Source organism: Oryctolagus cuniculus, chromosome 17, assembly GCF_051225735.1.
Source record: "Oryctolagus cuniculus isolate XC-2025 breed Fujian yellow rabbit chromosome 17, ASM5122573v1, whole genome shotgun sequence".
Classification (NCBI taxonomy): domain Eukaryota; kingdom Metazoa; phylum Chordata; class Mammalia; order Lagomorpha; family Leporidae; genus Oryctolagus; species Oryctolagus cuniculus.
In genome coordinates, this window is record NC_142883.1 from 54,543,189 (window position 1) to 54,558,113 (window position 14,925).

At 41.1% G+C, this 14,925-nt stretch overlaps 1 protein-coding gene across 2 annotated transcripts in view; it reads right to left on the reverse strand.

Moving 5' to 3' along the window:
* MYH13 (myosin heavy chain 13) overlaps positions 1 to 5,333 on the reverse strand; it is a 56,769-nt gene extending 51,436 nt beyond the window's left edge. Inside the window, 1 exon segment of one of the 2 annotated variants that reach the window (NM_001163066.2) lies at positions 5,182 to 5,333. The gene's annotated coding sequence lies outside the window, so the exon portion shown is untranslated. 2 annotated transcript variants of the gene reach the window in all.
* Positions 5,334 to 14,925: the final 9,592 nt, after the last annotated feature.

The window sequence follows — 14,925 nt, forward strand, 5'->3', positions numbered from 1 at the left end:
ACTCCTTCACACTCTTAAAATTAAACTACTGATGACCTAATGAGCTTTAGTTTATATAACTAAACTTATATAAGTCCTTTCTATTGATATTTATCATATTAGAAATGAACACTGAAAAAATTAGAAATCATAATCTTTTAAAATTACTACCGAATTCATTGTATGCCAACATAAATATTTTATGAACATTATATTCTCCAAAACAAAGATGAATGAGAAGAGTAGTACTGTTTTTCATTTCTGCAACTCTCTTTAATGTCTGCTCACCAGAAGACAGTTGAATTCTCTCTAGTTGCCTGCTCCTGTATTCAGTCTGTATTTCTTTTGGTTAAAGTAAATATAGGATATATGGCTTTACCGAGTTATGTAATTTGGAGGAAAGAAAAAGTAGTTTAACCGCCTTTTCAAACATTTCTGGATATTCTTCTTAGATACTCTACTCAGACTTAACATGTGGTAGTTTCTGAAAGGCCAGTTGCAATGTGGAATCTGAAATGATTTTCAACATATACTTCCAATTCTCTCACATAATAATACATTGGTTGTTGTCTTACACTTTGGGAGACCTTCTTTCCACATATGGAGAGCATGCATTGGTGTTTTGGGAATCTTTAGTAGGTCTGGAGTAGGGTTAGGGATTTCGAGTATTTTAAAATTTCTCAGCTGATGCTTATGTAGCTGGTCCACATTTTCATAGTAAGAATACAGGGCAAGTTTTAAAAACAAATCTAAGAAAAAGATGAATCAATATGAAGATATTATTAAGTGAATTAATAGTAGTGTATGATCATTCATTTTGAGTTTATCAACTTGACTGGATTGGGAGATGCCTAGAGAATTGGTAAATTACTTCTGGGTGTATCTATGAGGGTGCCTCCAGACAAGACTGATTTGTGGTAAGCAAACTGAGTAGGGAAGACCTGACCCAAATGTGAGTAGGCACCATCCAATTGGTTGGGGACCTGGATGGAACAGAAAAGAAGAAGGGGAAGACACATTCTCTCTCTCTCTCTCTGGATATTCCTTCTGAGAGAGTGTATTTTCTGCAGCTGCTGCCCATGGACAACAGACTCCAAATTCTTTTGGCATTTAGACTCTGGGACTTGCACCAGCAGTCCTCAGGGGACTGCTGAGACTTCAACCTTAGATTGGGGCCTGTATCATCTGCCTCCCTAGATTGGAGATTTCTGGTTTCTTGCACTGAGTCATGAGACCAATTTGCAGACAGCCACTATGGAGATTTCCAGTCCTTGTGATTGTGTGAGTCTAATAAATCTGCCCCCTCACCCCCACATACATGTGTGTGTCTCTATATGTGTGTATATATATATATATTTATTTATTTATACATATGTATATATGAGTATTGGTCCTATTGCTGTGGAAAACCCTAATACATGGTATTAAATGGATATTGCAAAATTTATTATTGCAAATGTTAAAGCTTAAAGCAGGGGAAATTCTACAATAACTGATAGTTGAGCCATATTTTTAGTTTTCCTAGAAAAAACAAGGTTTTTTCATCTGTGTCTCAAGTCACCATCAGTTTTCATCAGATTTTTCTGGTTTCACCTACTCTAATGATGATTCAGACCCAGTATCTCCTAATTGGGTCACCTATATGATGCTTGAGTTATCCTGGCAATATTCCTGCAAAGGTGTTTCCAGCCTTGTTGAACACCTTCAGCCACAGCTTTTTCCATTTGGGGCAGGTTTGACAGGCCAAAGATGCTTCTTGCCTTAAGCTAGAACTTGGCTCTGTGTAGCTTCAGGATGATAAATTCTCATGTCAGCTCCTGCCAACAACAGAACACGTCCATGCTGTCCGATCAGAAAACTCCACCCATTCAATGGCTGTTCTGGCTTCTCCTGAGCCTTGTCTTTTCTACAAAGAAACAGTCCCAGCTCCATCTTCATGTGCTTCTTCCATGGTGTGCTCCCATAACCCCTTGACTGTTCCAGTCACTCCACTCTGAACCTACTCCTGTTAATCTCTTCCAACGTGATATCCAAGTCACATGTCACCCTCCATCAGAGAGTACTCTCACCTCCCTTGACCTAGGTATAATGGCGAGGTGGCGACTGCCCGTTGGCAGCCATGTCATGCTTCTGACTCACCATCACTATTGAGCAAAGCTCCTCAATCCTCTCTGTGCATGCGGTTGCTAAGTCAACTCTTCTCCCTATATTTATGCAACTGCATGTTGGGTTTCAGGGTAAAACTGTACATTCTTAGCTCATGAACTTCACCTTGCTAGATATGACCTAGGGGTGACCCATGGTGCCCCTTGATCTCTACCCTCAGAAACTCCCATGATCAGTCTTGTCTCTGATGGAAGAGGATGATCTGCTTCCAATGTTGCATGGCTATGTCCCTTCAGCCGCCTCCTTCTGATTACAATGTCCACCCTCTTCCATCTAATCTCCATTACCACCTTCTGATGCCCCTCTCATTCTTTGCTGCCAGCACCCTAGTGCCACTCTTCATGTTTCTCTCTCTGCTGGGAATTTCTCAGCCATTGTGTCCTGTCAGCAACACTATGGTTGGGACTCTATTACATTTTGGTTTCTTTGGTCATAATTAATCTAGAATTAACTTTAATGAAACAAATTTGGGGGATAAAGTGTTTTTATTACCACATTGGGCATAGGTTGAACCAACCCCACCTTTCTATTTCAGCATAACTTGTGCATAAAGGTACAGCTATGTCAACTCAGCATGCAGACTCTGCTCAGTGAATAGCAAAGTTGGCCTGTGTGTGAAGATGTGACCCTATGAACATCATGTTCTGAGGCACCCAAGTGTATTAACCTGGAGCCAGTATGTCAAAAGTCTACACTGTATTTTATTTATTTATTTATTTATTTTTGATGACAGAATTAGACAGTGAGAGAGAGAGAGACAGAGTGAAAGGTCTTCCCTCCATTGGCTCACCCCCCAAATGGCCGCCATAGCCGGCACGCTGCGCCGATCCAAAGCCAGGAGCCAGGCGCTCCTGGTCTCCCATGTGGGTGCAGGGCCCAAGCACTTGGGCCATCCTCCACTGCCTTCCTGGGCCACAGAAGAGAACTGGACTGGAAGAGGAGCAACCAGGATAGAATCAGCGCCCCAACCAGGACTAGAACCTGGAGTGCCGGCACCGCAGGAGGAGGATTAGCCTAGTGAGCTGCGGTGCCGGCCTACACTGTATTTTATACATTTAGGGTAATGAGAAAATTTGGGAAGACATTCTACTTTTGTTGAGCTTGCATATTTTATAATTTGCCTGTAAGAATATTTAAGTAACTTATTTCAAATTAATCGATTTCTGTTTCTTATGAGTGTGTCAAGAATGAGAACATATAAAATATTATTTTCTGATTTCAAGTATCCATGATCAAGCTAAAAGTTTCTCTTACCTTGTTGGTTTCCCAAGTGATGGTGAGTGTCCTTCAGAAAAAAAGCTTCTTCCTTGGGATTATTAAAGAAATAAAAAAAAAAAAAAACAAGCAAGTAGAAAAACTCAATGAACCACAAAAAGTTTAAATAAATAGAGAAACTCTCTTTGTTCTAGTTTATCTACATTTAAATGGATGCACAGTGGATGACGCAGAAAGAAAATAAATGCACGATTGTAATTTTTCCTTTCAGTTAAGCCACTCTTTAGAAAATGGTTAATTGCAATACTTCATTAAATCTTTTTTGAGAATCTTATCTGTACAAGGTACCAAATCATTTCTTGAAGGAATCTGTCCGAGAGGTATGCAAAATTTAGTAAGAGTTAAGAGACATGCTCAAATTTATGAACAAGGAAGAATAGTACAAATTTTATAAGAACCTAAGCAAAGTATTATGAATGTAAAGATGTCTCTGGTTGGAAGGCTCTGAGTGGTCAAGAACAAAAGAAAGGAGGGAGGAGAATGACCTAGATTTTAACTTGAATGTTCAGAGGCAGTTGTCAAACTGTTTCGACAATAGGAGAAAAGTTGTGAATTGTGGGCAAAGAGTTCATTAAAAGATCTGAGAAGAGTATGCTCTTAAATGCCCTTCACTGCCCCAGAGAAGTTCAAGGTAGGGCAACTGAAGACTTGGGTAGGACCAAGGAGTTTATAAAATAGACATGTGGTTATCTCAAGGAACTATAAGAGTATGAAAAACTGTCAATTTCAATTTAATTCAAACGAACAAATTTCCCATTTACCAAACATGACTTTTATGGAACCAGGGGAACACACCATTAAATCACCCTCAGGCAGGAACAGATGTTGCAACATTTGGTTTGCTATTCTGGTTGTCTGCTTTTCTCTCCTTCTCTTGTGAGTCTCTACTCTCTCCAGTTATATTTCTAAAATTCACACAGATTTCTCAGAAAAGAATTAAATGATTACATATTATATTCTGAATCCTTACTTGGTTCCAAAAAACAGGAGCTAGAGGCAGAGATACAGATTTCTAACAACAGTTTTTTCTTAAGTAGTGGTTGTGATTTTTTTGGGTTTTTGTTTTCTTCTGTAAAATGAGACAGATGGACCAGAAAACCTCCAAGATTCCGTTCAGCCCTGTGAGTCTATAACAGAAAGTTTTCGAGGAGAGATGGTGACTTGACATCAAAGCATTATAGGTCTCCAAAAACTGGAGGCACTCTGAAAGATGTACATTGTCAGGATGTGAGTCAGTGCAAAGGCCATTAGACACATCATGAAAGACCAGCCTGCAAACCAGGTAATAGCAACAATAGGACGATATATTCTAAGATGGGTGAAATGCTTGGGATAATTTCTTCCCTTTCAGAAATCTTGACATGGAAAACAAAAATTACATAACCATAAAAATTCTGAATAATAGAGCAAGTCAATCACAGAAGAGACAGAACAAGTTGTCATGTTAATTTGCTATCCAAATGGCATAACATTGACCTAAACCATCAGAGGAGGAATTAAGAATCACATACGGTTTTGTTCTGCTGGTGAATTTTTGGTCTTGTAATTGCTTATAGTCTTCTCATCTTCTAGAAAACCTTCTCGAAAGGTAGGTATCTGGCCTTGCCATCTTGTCTTCAACACTGCCCTTACACACAGACCTTATACTTAGTAGGTTCTCAGTAAGGGCTACCAAGTGGCATTCTCTTCTTCACTGGTGACCTGATCAGGTGTAAGCATAGCTACATGCATCAAAAAAAGTGGGTACTCGTGACCACTTACCTTGAGATGCTGCGGTAGGAGCAATTTCAGGAGTGTGGTCCCCCAGCTCTCTTTATACTCCCAAATCTGCTAGCCCAGCACTCTAGCTTGGCTATATTTGGGGGATCACCATTTACTTGCTAGATGTAAATGCGTCGTAGCCCTGATCTCTCACTCTTGTTAAGTTACTTGGATAAATGACCAGCGGAGGCTGCATAATGCCAAGTCAGCTGCGTGGGGATTTTGACGTTGGACACAGATCTTTGAGACTTAGAGAGTCCTAGGGGCTGAGTGGAACTGGAGCAGAGTGTGCTAAGAAGGTCAATGAAGGACAGAATCACAAGATGATTTGTCAAGCAATGGGCGATCAATAGCAAGGACAGTCACTACATCTCATTTGCCTAGCATTGATATAGGATGTTGTCAGGAATTTCTGGAAAATTAAGATTGGTTGACACATCTAGTCCATATTATATATATATATTCATCTATTTGTCTATCTTTATTTATTTATCATGTTAAAAACCCATTGTAGGAGGAAAGTTTTCTAAAATGTATTACATATTTCCTTAATTTATTTAATACACTATCTTGAATAGGGTTTCACTTTTTCTTGATCACTCAGGGGTTCTGAGAGATGACATAATGAAGTTCTCATAGATACTAGGATCTTAGTGTGTTTTATTTTGCACTAATTTCTAGATAGCTATGAGTTTTTGTGTCTAATTTTTAGTTTTTATATCTTCACCTTCATGGCCAAATTTTCAGTATAATTTTTTCTCTATGTTTAGTGAATTTGTCTTTACTATCCTGATTTCATGTTATGTACTGAGAAAGAGATCACAAAGTTAAGATCAGGCTAGAATTAGAGTAAATAAGTTCTGAGTGAGACTCTGGAGGTTTTCGATGAAAACACATGGTGTTTGTGACAACTTTTATGGTTGCTTAGGGGATTTTCTGGAGAAGACATAAATGATGCCTGAACATGAAGGAACATCTGTACATGTAGAATGTAGAGCCATTTCAGCAATACCACCTGATGTGTTTAAAGTGGTTGTGATCAATGTTAACTGAATCACAGATTCTATATTCAGTCCTCTGATGAGTCAAGTCTCAGGCAGGCTGCATTCAAAAGACAGGTTACATTAGTCACAATTAATTTGTGGACAGGATAGGAGTATATAGGAATAGGACTTCCACACAGCATTTTCCAAAGTAGATTTGATAGAATGCCGATCCTGAGGGAAACTGAAATCAATGGTTCCATAGTGAAATGATGTTAGGAAGCGTGACAAACTCTATTCCCTCCTGTTAGAGATTCATCGATTCATCATAAATATCAGCATCTTAAAGGGGTCTGAGAAGCCCTTACGGAAATATGAATAACCTGGAATCTCCCAGGTGATCTGATATTGGAAAACCCTCTTGTTCCCTGCTCTAGGAAACAGGAGAGGGCAGCTGAGGGATGCAATCTATATAGAGATTTTTGCCTAGATGACAGCAACACAGTACTGTCAGACCCAAAAACAGCTGCTCTCACCCAAGGGACAGCCTTTTGTAGGTAGCAGATGCTCAGGTAATGTTTGTTGTGGTGAATAAGTGAATGAAGAAGATTCATGGGGGTGGAATCTGTGTGGAAAGAGGTCTGAAGTGAGAAGGCAGAAAAGGATGGGATCAGGCAGTCAGTTTCACTTAACAGTAATAGTTAAGACTCATTAAGAACTCACCACAGGCCAGGATTTATCCATGCTGATTCACTGAAGCTTTCTAATAGATGTATGAGGCAGGTACTAATATCTTTGCCATTTCACAGTCAAGGAAATTGAGTCCCAGAGAGTTTAAGCAAATTTCCTAAGACTACCTGAGTAGCAAGGGGCAGAAGTTGGATGCCAACCCTCTCTGAATCTAAAGCCCATGCCTAAAACTTCTCATTTTTGGAAGCACATAAATTTCACGTGCTTTCATGGTTACAGGGCAACAGGGCTAGGAGATAGGGCCCCCTATCTAAAGCAGTTGACAGTGGACATGGGAAGGGAGTATACAGACAAAAAAGAGACTAAGCCAAGAGTTGAAATGAGTGGGATGCAGGTGAATTGGTTGTGTGTGCAAGGTATCTGACAACTCTAAAATGTGCTGCACCTAAAGGATTACCAGAATCATTGTTGAGTACGATTACATTGCTTTGTAAGAGGAAAGGGATCTGCTGGGAGTGATGACTGTGTAGTTAATAATGATCTTTTTGTAGATCTGTTCACATAGCATTTTTGTATATTTTGTGATGTTTAATTTCTACAAACACGAGGAGTGATTTATATTATATATGCTATTTTCCCACTGTACAAATGGAAAAAAACTGAGGTCTAAGTTGATGAAGTTGATTAGCCAAAAGGTCTCACAGGTAGTGGGCCACGGAGCCAGGACTAACTTCCAGCATTTCTGTCTCTAAAGCCATACTTTTTTTTCTTTTATCCTCAACTGTCTCCTCTTAAATGAGGGGAACAAAGAGAAGGTTCTGGGCTTAGGGACCTGAGGGATCACAGCTTAGAAACAAGACTTCCCAGGATGTATTTCGGGAAGGTCAACTTGGTGAGCCTGGCTGAAGCATAGGGTAGGACATGGATTAACATGTGGAGGTCAAGGCTGAGGAGTCAGTAGGACTTGTTTGTGATAGATTTCCATTGTCCATGATTCTAAGATCATAGAGGAACCTTTTGAGATTTGTGAGCAGATTACATGCCCCACCCACACACTTTCTTTCTGAAGATGAATCTAGATAGGATATAATAGTGAGGGAAGACTCTGAGGACCTAATACTGTTTAGTAGATGTTTAAAAACTCTTAGTATAAAACTTACTGGGAGGACTACAAGGCTTTGATGCCTTGTGGAGGCAGTTGGACAGTTACACAGTTAGAATTTACTCCTGGATGCCCCCATAATTTCAGATCTGTGTTAAAGATCGTCAATGTACCAGAAGGTGGCTTTCACAGTGCTTGGGTCCTGCACACTGAAGGAGATGTATGCTGTATGGACTGGTAGTTTTTACTGCCACACTGCCCTTTATAGGCTCATCAAGAAAAAAGTATTATTATTAATATTTATTTTATTTTATTTGATAGCAAGACAGAAAGACAGACACGCAGAGACACTTCTATCTGTGGGTTCATTGCAGACATACCTGCAACAATCAGGGCTGGGCCAGGCTGAAACCAGGAGCTGAGAACCCCATCCAGGTCTCCCATATATGTAGCAGGGATCCAAATACTTGAGTCATGATCTTCTGCCTTCCAGGTGTCCATCAGCAGGAAGTTGGATCAGAAGCAGAGAAACCAGGACTTGAATCCAGGCACTCCAACACAGGATGCTAGCATCCCAAGCAGCGACTCAATCGCTGCATCAAACTCCTGTCCTGAAAACACCAGGAATGAAGGGAGTGTGTTTTCGGGCTAATTTAAGACTCTTGTAAGCTCTGGGCTTATTTTTGAGGCCCTATCCTACATTCTATTGATGTACTAAAATCCACTCACTGTATATTACTATTCATTTACACTGAAAAGTAATCATAGTGTTAAATGAAGAGAGCCTTGATTAAGCAGGAAAAAATGAGATTTAAAAAGAAAGAGAAAACTCAAGGGATATCCTGAAGGCAGGATCGACAGAACCTTGATGACTGAGCTCTGCTGGGTTTGAAGGGGGAGCAGAAATCCTGTCTTTCGTCTAGCCCTCACTTCAGTTCAGGAATTTACAGCCATGTACAAGCCCAGAAGAGACACAGAGGAGAAGAAAGACTTATTTAAAATTTTTATTTATTTATATTTATTGGAGAGGGAGAGGGAGAGACATAGAGAAAATAATCCATTTGCTGATTTATTCCCCAAATGCCTTCAATGGCTTGGGGCTGGGCTGGGTCAAAGCCAGGAGCTGAGAGTCCACCTGAATCTCCTATGTGCATGGCAGCAGCCCAAGCACTTGAGCCATCACCTGCTGCCTCCCAGAGTCTGCATTAGCAGGAAGCTGGAATCAGGAACAGAGGTGGGACTTGAACCAGGCATTCTGATATGAGATGTGGGTGTCCCAAATGGCATCTGAACCACTGTGTCAAGTGCCCACTCCTGAACGGGGGAAAGATTTATATTTGAGATATGTTGAATTTGAGGCAATGATTGCAATGTCCAGCGGGCTGGTAGGTAGAGATAGAGATTAAAATTTAAGTGAGAAGTCAAGACTAAAGCCTGGGCCTGTGTATTGGAGTTATCATCTGTGCGCAGGCGATAATCGAAGCCCTTTGGGGACTGAGCTCTTATAGGAAGGCTGCATGTTGAGGATATGGGAAGAGGAAATGAAAACAGAAAAAGACCATAAATGAATTAATAAATAAGTAAATGTCATTCTATAGGTAAGTAAATATCCAAGTGAGAATGAGTCTAGATCTTGTTAGAATTAAAATACCCAAGATAGCTCACATCTACTATGGATTTGGTTTGTCTCCCAAAAATTTGTGTTCCAGAAACTTGTTCCCCAGTGTAATGGTATTGAAAAGTGGTGAGATTTTTAAGAGGCAGGGCCTAGTGAGAGGTAACTGAGTGACTGGGAGAAGACTGAAAGAATTAATGTTGTCTTGAGGAGTGGGTTAGATCTTGCAGGAATGGATTAGTTGATCACTCTGTGTTTTGATGCAGCCAAGGGACCCTCACCAGATGCTGGCACCATGCTATTTGAACTTGAGCCAAGTAAACCTATTCTTTATAAAGTACCCAGCCTCAGACATGTTGTTGTAGTCACAGAAAATAGATAAATACAACACTTAATCCTGCCACTTATTAATTGTGGTATAAACCGCCTCACCTCTTTCAGCAACTCTGGAGTCTTCTCCTCTCAGTTGCAAAGTCAGAAAAATTGCTCTGTTTCTGCCCATCTCACAGAGTTGGAGTGGGGACCAAATGACATGCTGTGTCAGAGCTCTCAGATTTGGCACATGTGGGCTAATAGCCTGAGGTAGGAACTATGGATAGGGTGATGTAAAGACGATACCCCCAAACACAAGCAACTCTTGGAGGTCCTGGACGTGCTGCTCTGGCATGCCATCTGTTATCAGTCCATGACAGACTATGTGTTTCATCCAGCTCTGACCCAGGCCTTGGCAAATAAGTCACCACCACCCAAATTATAAACAGGCAGTGCCAACCTGACTGAAGATTTTGTAGGGGAGAATAGAAGAGGGTTACACTGCACACCTCAGTGTAATTTATTCCATTTCTGTCAGACCTGTCTGTTCTACAAAGCCCATTTTTCTTCAAACTCATGATGGCTGCCATTTCCTTTCCTCCACTTGGCTGTCTCTCCCACCCACAGTGGTCCTTAGGGGTTGTTCTATTGCCTGGGACCATCTAGCTCCGCCATAGACTTACACACCTACTCATCCAGATACTCAGCCACAGGAAAGTCCTCAAATCAAAGAGCACTCCCATCCTTAGAAGCAAGTTTGGCTACAAACTATTTATATTCATGTATACAGGTACTTTAAAAAGTTCATGGAAAATATGCACTATAAAAAAACTATGCATGGTTTTCAAAACTTGTTTTTGCCTCAAAAATGAAGTTACACTTTAATTCCATTTTTCCCACAAACCTTGAAACCCCCTTATATGTCTTTCAGGACTGGAGTATCTGATGGTTCCTTCTCTTCTCTTCTCTTCTCTTCTCTTCTCTTCTCTTCTCTTCTCTTCTCTTCTCTTCTCTTCTCTTCTCTTCTTTTCTTCTTTTCTTCTTTTCTTCTTTTCTTTTCTTTTCTTTCTACCTTTCTCTCTCTCTCTCCCACCTCTTTCTTTCTCACAACTGTATTTAAGTGTAACTGATATTTAAAAAAAAAAAAAAAAACCTCTGCACATATTAGAGGAGAGGCAGAGACAGACACAGGTGTATATATATATATATATATATATATATGGGGGGGGAGAGAGAGAGAGAGAGAGAGCGAGCTCCCTTTATCTGGTTCATTCCTTACATGCCCACAACAGCTGGGATTTGGCTGGGGCTGAAGCTGGGAGCTGGGAACACAATCCAGGTCTCTCTCATGTGGTGGCAGAAACCCAAGCACCTGAGACATCACCAATGACTCCAGGGTCTTCAACAGTAGGAAGCTGGAATCAAACCCAGGCACAAGAGCTGGAGCTGGGACTCAAACCCAGGCACTTTGATAAGGGACACAGGGTCTTAACTGTCACCTTAACTGCTAGGCCCAACACCTGCCCGTGCACATATTTAGTGTGTTCAATTTGGATATATGTAAATACTCATTATATAAATGGAAATAAACATACCCATGACCTGCAAGAGTTTCTTGTGTTGAGAGTCTCATCTTTACCCCACCCTATCCATAGTTCCCATCTCACATTATCAGTCCACATGTGCCAAATCTGAGCTCCATGAATAAGAATTTTCTGCTGTTTGTTACAAAATCACTTTGTCAACTCTAAAGTGAAGGCGACTTTATTATTAGTGTCAAAAGAAGTCAAGGGAGGTAACATTTTCCAGGAACATGGTATAATGAAGAACACAACACAGAAGCCAAAGAGAGGGTCAGGAAGGAACAGGGCGTTAGATTGGTCAGGGAGGTGATCTTGACACTAATATCAGCAGGATGGTGGGGGAGGCAGCTTTGAAGGCAAGGGATTAAGAAGGAAGCAGGTGCTAAGGAGGAGGAAAACATTTTCCTGATTTTCCTAGCAGCAAATCTTGTTACCAATCACCATTTAAGATGCATTCGGAGGAAATGTAGATTTGGACGGTGCAGTGGGGAGAAAGCAGCAGCAAGGCCAAACAGAAAAGACTAGGAAAAAAGTGCGATCAAGGTCATTCTCAAGCTACTTGAGAAGAAAGGGCAAGGAATTGTGCTGATAGCAGGATCATGCCTTAACCCTCACGACTCAGGCTACCTAAGAGCTCATGTAACAGATGAAGTTTCAAAAAGCAGCAAAGACTTTCTCAGCCAGGAACACAAGTTTCTGGGTGAAAGTCACAGAACAGGTACATTAGTCAATGACACTAATTCGTATTTGAATTGCTAAAGATTTGAATGAGAACATTAGATCCTGCTCTAACTCCCGCCTTAGAGAACCTGACGCTGAGATTTTTACCAGGTTATCTAATTCATGCTAAGGTAAAAACAGACCCTTCCCCATTCTACTCTCACACCCAAGAGAGCAAGTTCAGCTCTTTCAAATAGGTACTCAACCTTCATCACTGCTGGCATGTATCTACTGAAATTCTACAAAACAAAAAGTTGATAGGAATTCATCAAGCATATTATTTAAATTGATTTTCATTAAATGGCAACAAGGTGATAAACTTTTCACATTTCTACAGGTGAGAAACAGAGCTTTAGTGAGATTAGGTGATTTAGTTATCCAGTTAGTAAGTGGCAGATAAAGATCTCAAACATCCTTTGATTCCAAGTGCAATCTGTCTTTGTGCTGCAAGACAGCTGCTTCTGGCTTTGCAAGATTCTGTAAGACACTAATGTTCTCAGAATTATACACACTGCTCAGAATTACACACAAACCAGGCATCCTTCTCTGAAAACAACATAGATTATGTGGTCAGCTTGGGAACATTGTGTTCAGAGGAGAAATTCTCCCAGTCAGTTCTGTTCAGGAAACTTGACTTTCCTGCCTGGCTTCATAACCTTGACTGATTAAGAGTTAACAGTTAGGATTTGTTGCCATTTATCATTTTTTTGGTGTGTCTTCTAGCTGTGTTTTGGTTACTTCTCAAAAGCTTACAGCCTTATTGGAATTAAGGAAAGCATACAAATTACTTTTAGCTATTACCATTGGGGTCTCAATGTACTCTTTAAAAAAAGGGAAAAAGCTGTATCCTGTGCTGGACACAGTTAAAATAGGAGGGTACTTCAAAAAGTTCATACAAAAGTGCATATTATGAAAAACAGGATTTTTTTTGCACCAAAATAAGCTTATCTTTTAGTTTTATTTTCCTACAAGCTATTTGAAGTACTTTGTATGTATTTATAGCCTTAAAATCTACATGATAATGTATAGCTTACAATCTCTATGATAATGTATAAGAATGGCCCTGGGGAGTCAGAACAATGGGGTTCCAACTAAACTATGTGAATTTAGGCAAGTTACTTACACTTTCTGAGGCCCAGTTTCCCCAACTGTAGAGTAGGGATCACAATAATCACTAACTCATGGGGTTCTATGGCAATTAAGTTAAGGGATTCATGGCAGAGTACCATTTGGAATCAAATTACAGTTTGACAAAGGAGAAAAAGGTAGGGGTCACCTTAAGAGAAGAGCCTGGGGCCTGCTTTGTGGTGCAGGGGGTTAAGCTGCTGCTGTGTCACCTATCAAAGAAGCTGACTCAAGTCCCACCTACTCTGCTTCCTATCCAGCTCCCTGTTAATGTGTCTGGGAAAGCAGCAGATTAAGGCCCAGGTACTTGGGTCTCTGCCACCTATGTGGTAGGCCTGTATGAGTTCCAGGCTCCTGGCTTCAAATAAAATAAGTCAAATAAATCTTGAAGAGAGAGAGAGAGAAAGAGAAAGAGAGAGAAAGAGAGAGAGGTCTTCCATCCAGTGGCTGGAGCTGCGCCAATCCAAAGCCAAGAGCCAGGAGCTTCTTCCAGGTCTCCCACATGGGTGCAGGGGCCCCAGGACTTGGGCATCTTCTACTGCTTTCTCAGGCCATAGCAGAGAGCTGGATCGGAAATGGAGCAGCTGGGACTCGAACCAGCGCCCATATGGGATGCTGGCACTGCAGGTGGTGGCTTTACTCGCTAGGCCACAGCACCAGCCCCTCTTTCATGGCTTTTACATTGCTGTCTGGTGAAGCCCACCAGCTGATCACAACTTGTCCATTGTCCATCAGTTCTCCCATTCTACCCACATCACAGAGCCTATTTCTGGTTTAGATGGCCTAGGGCACTCTAAGTCAACCCACCTCCTCCACACACTCAAGACAATAAAAAACAAAGATCAAACCTGAAAGTAGGGTGATCTACCTACTTTCTGGGGATTGAGGGAGTTCTTGAGGCCTTCAGTGTTAACATCAGGACAGTCTTGGGCAAACGCGGATACATTCATTAAGGAATCGGAAAGACTGTTGGGGGTATGATGGCAAAATCCTCAAGCCTGGCTTCAAGACAGGGCTAGATAGAATCTGTTTGAGATCTCCCACCAAGCTAGAATGATGATGCATTCTGCACCTGGAACCTCTCATTTCAAAGTTCAGAGGGTGCTCAGCAGAGAGCCAGGAACACAGTGAGAACAAGCACTCAGTCCATCATTTTTTCATCAAACATGCATTGAAGGCTTTCTAGGCACTGGGAGGATTTTAAGTGTTAGAACAAACCAAGCAAAGATCCTGTCCTCATGGAAATTATATTCTAGTATGTGTATGTGCGGACTGACAACAATCTGATGGATATGTAGTATCAATCAGTGATACATGCTCTGCAGGAAAGAGTGGCTGTGTGGTGTGCATACAGGTGGATCAGGGAAAATGGCCCTGAAGAGAAGATATCTGAGCAGACATCTAGTGAACTGAATGAACGAGCTATGAGCATAACAAAGGTAGACGGTATTCCAGGCGGAGGAGACAAATGCAAAGACTCTACAAGGTGGGTGCCTGTACAGGAACACGGGAAAGGCCAGTGGGGCACGACGAACCAGTAGGAGGGAACAAAGTGGCAGAGATGCTCTGGGGCCAGAAGCTTTACAACCTTGCAAATTAAGGGTAAGGACTGGG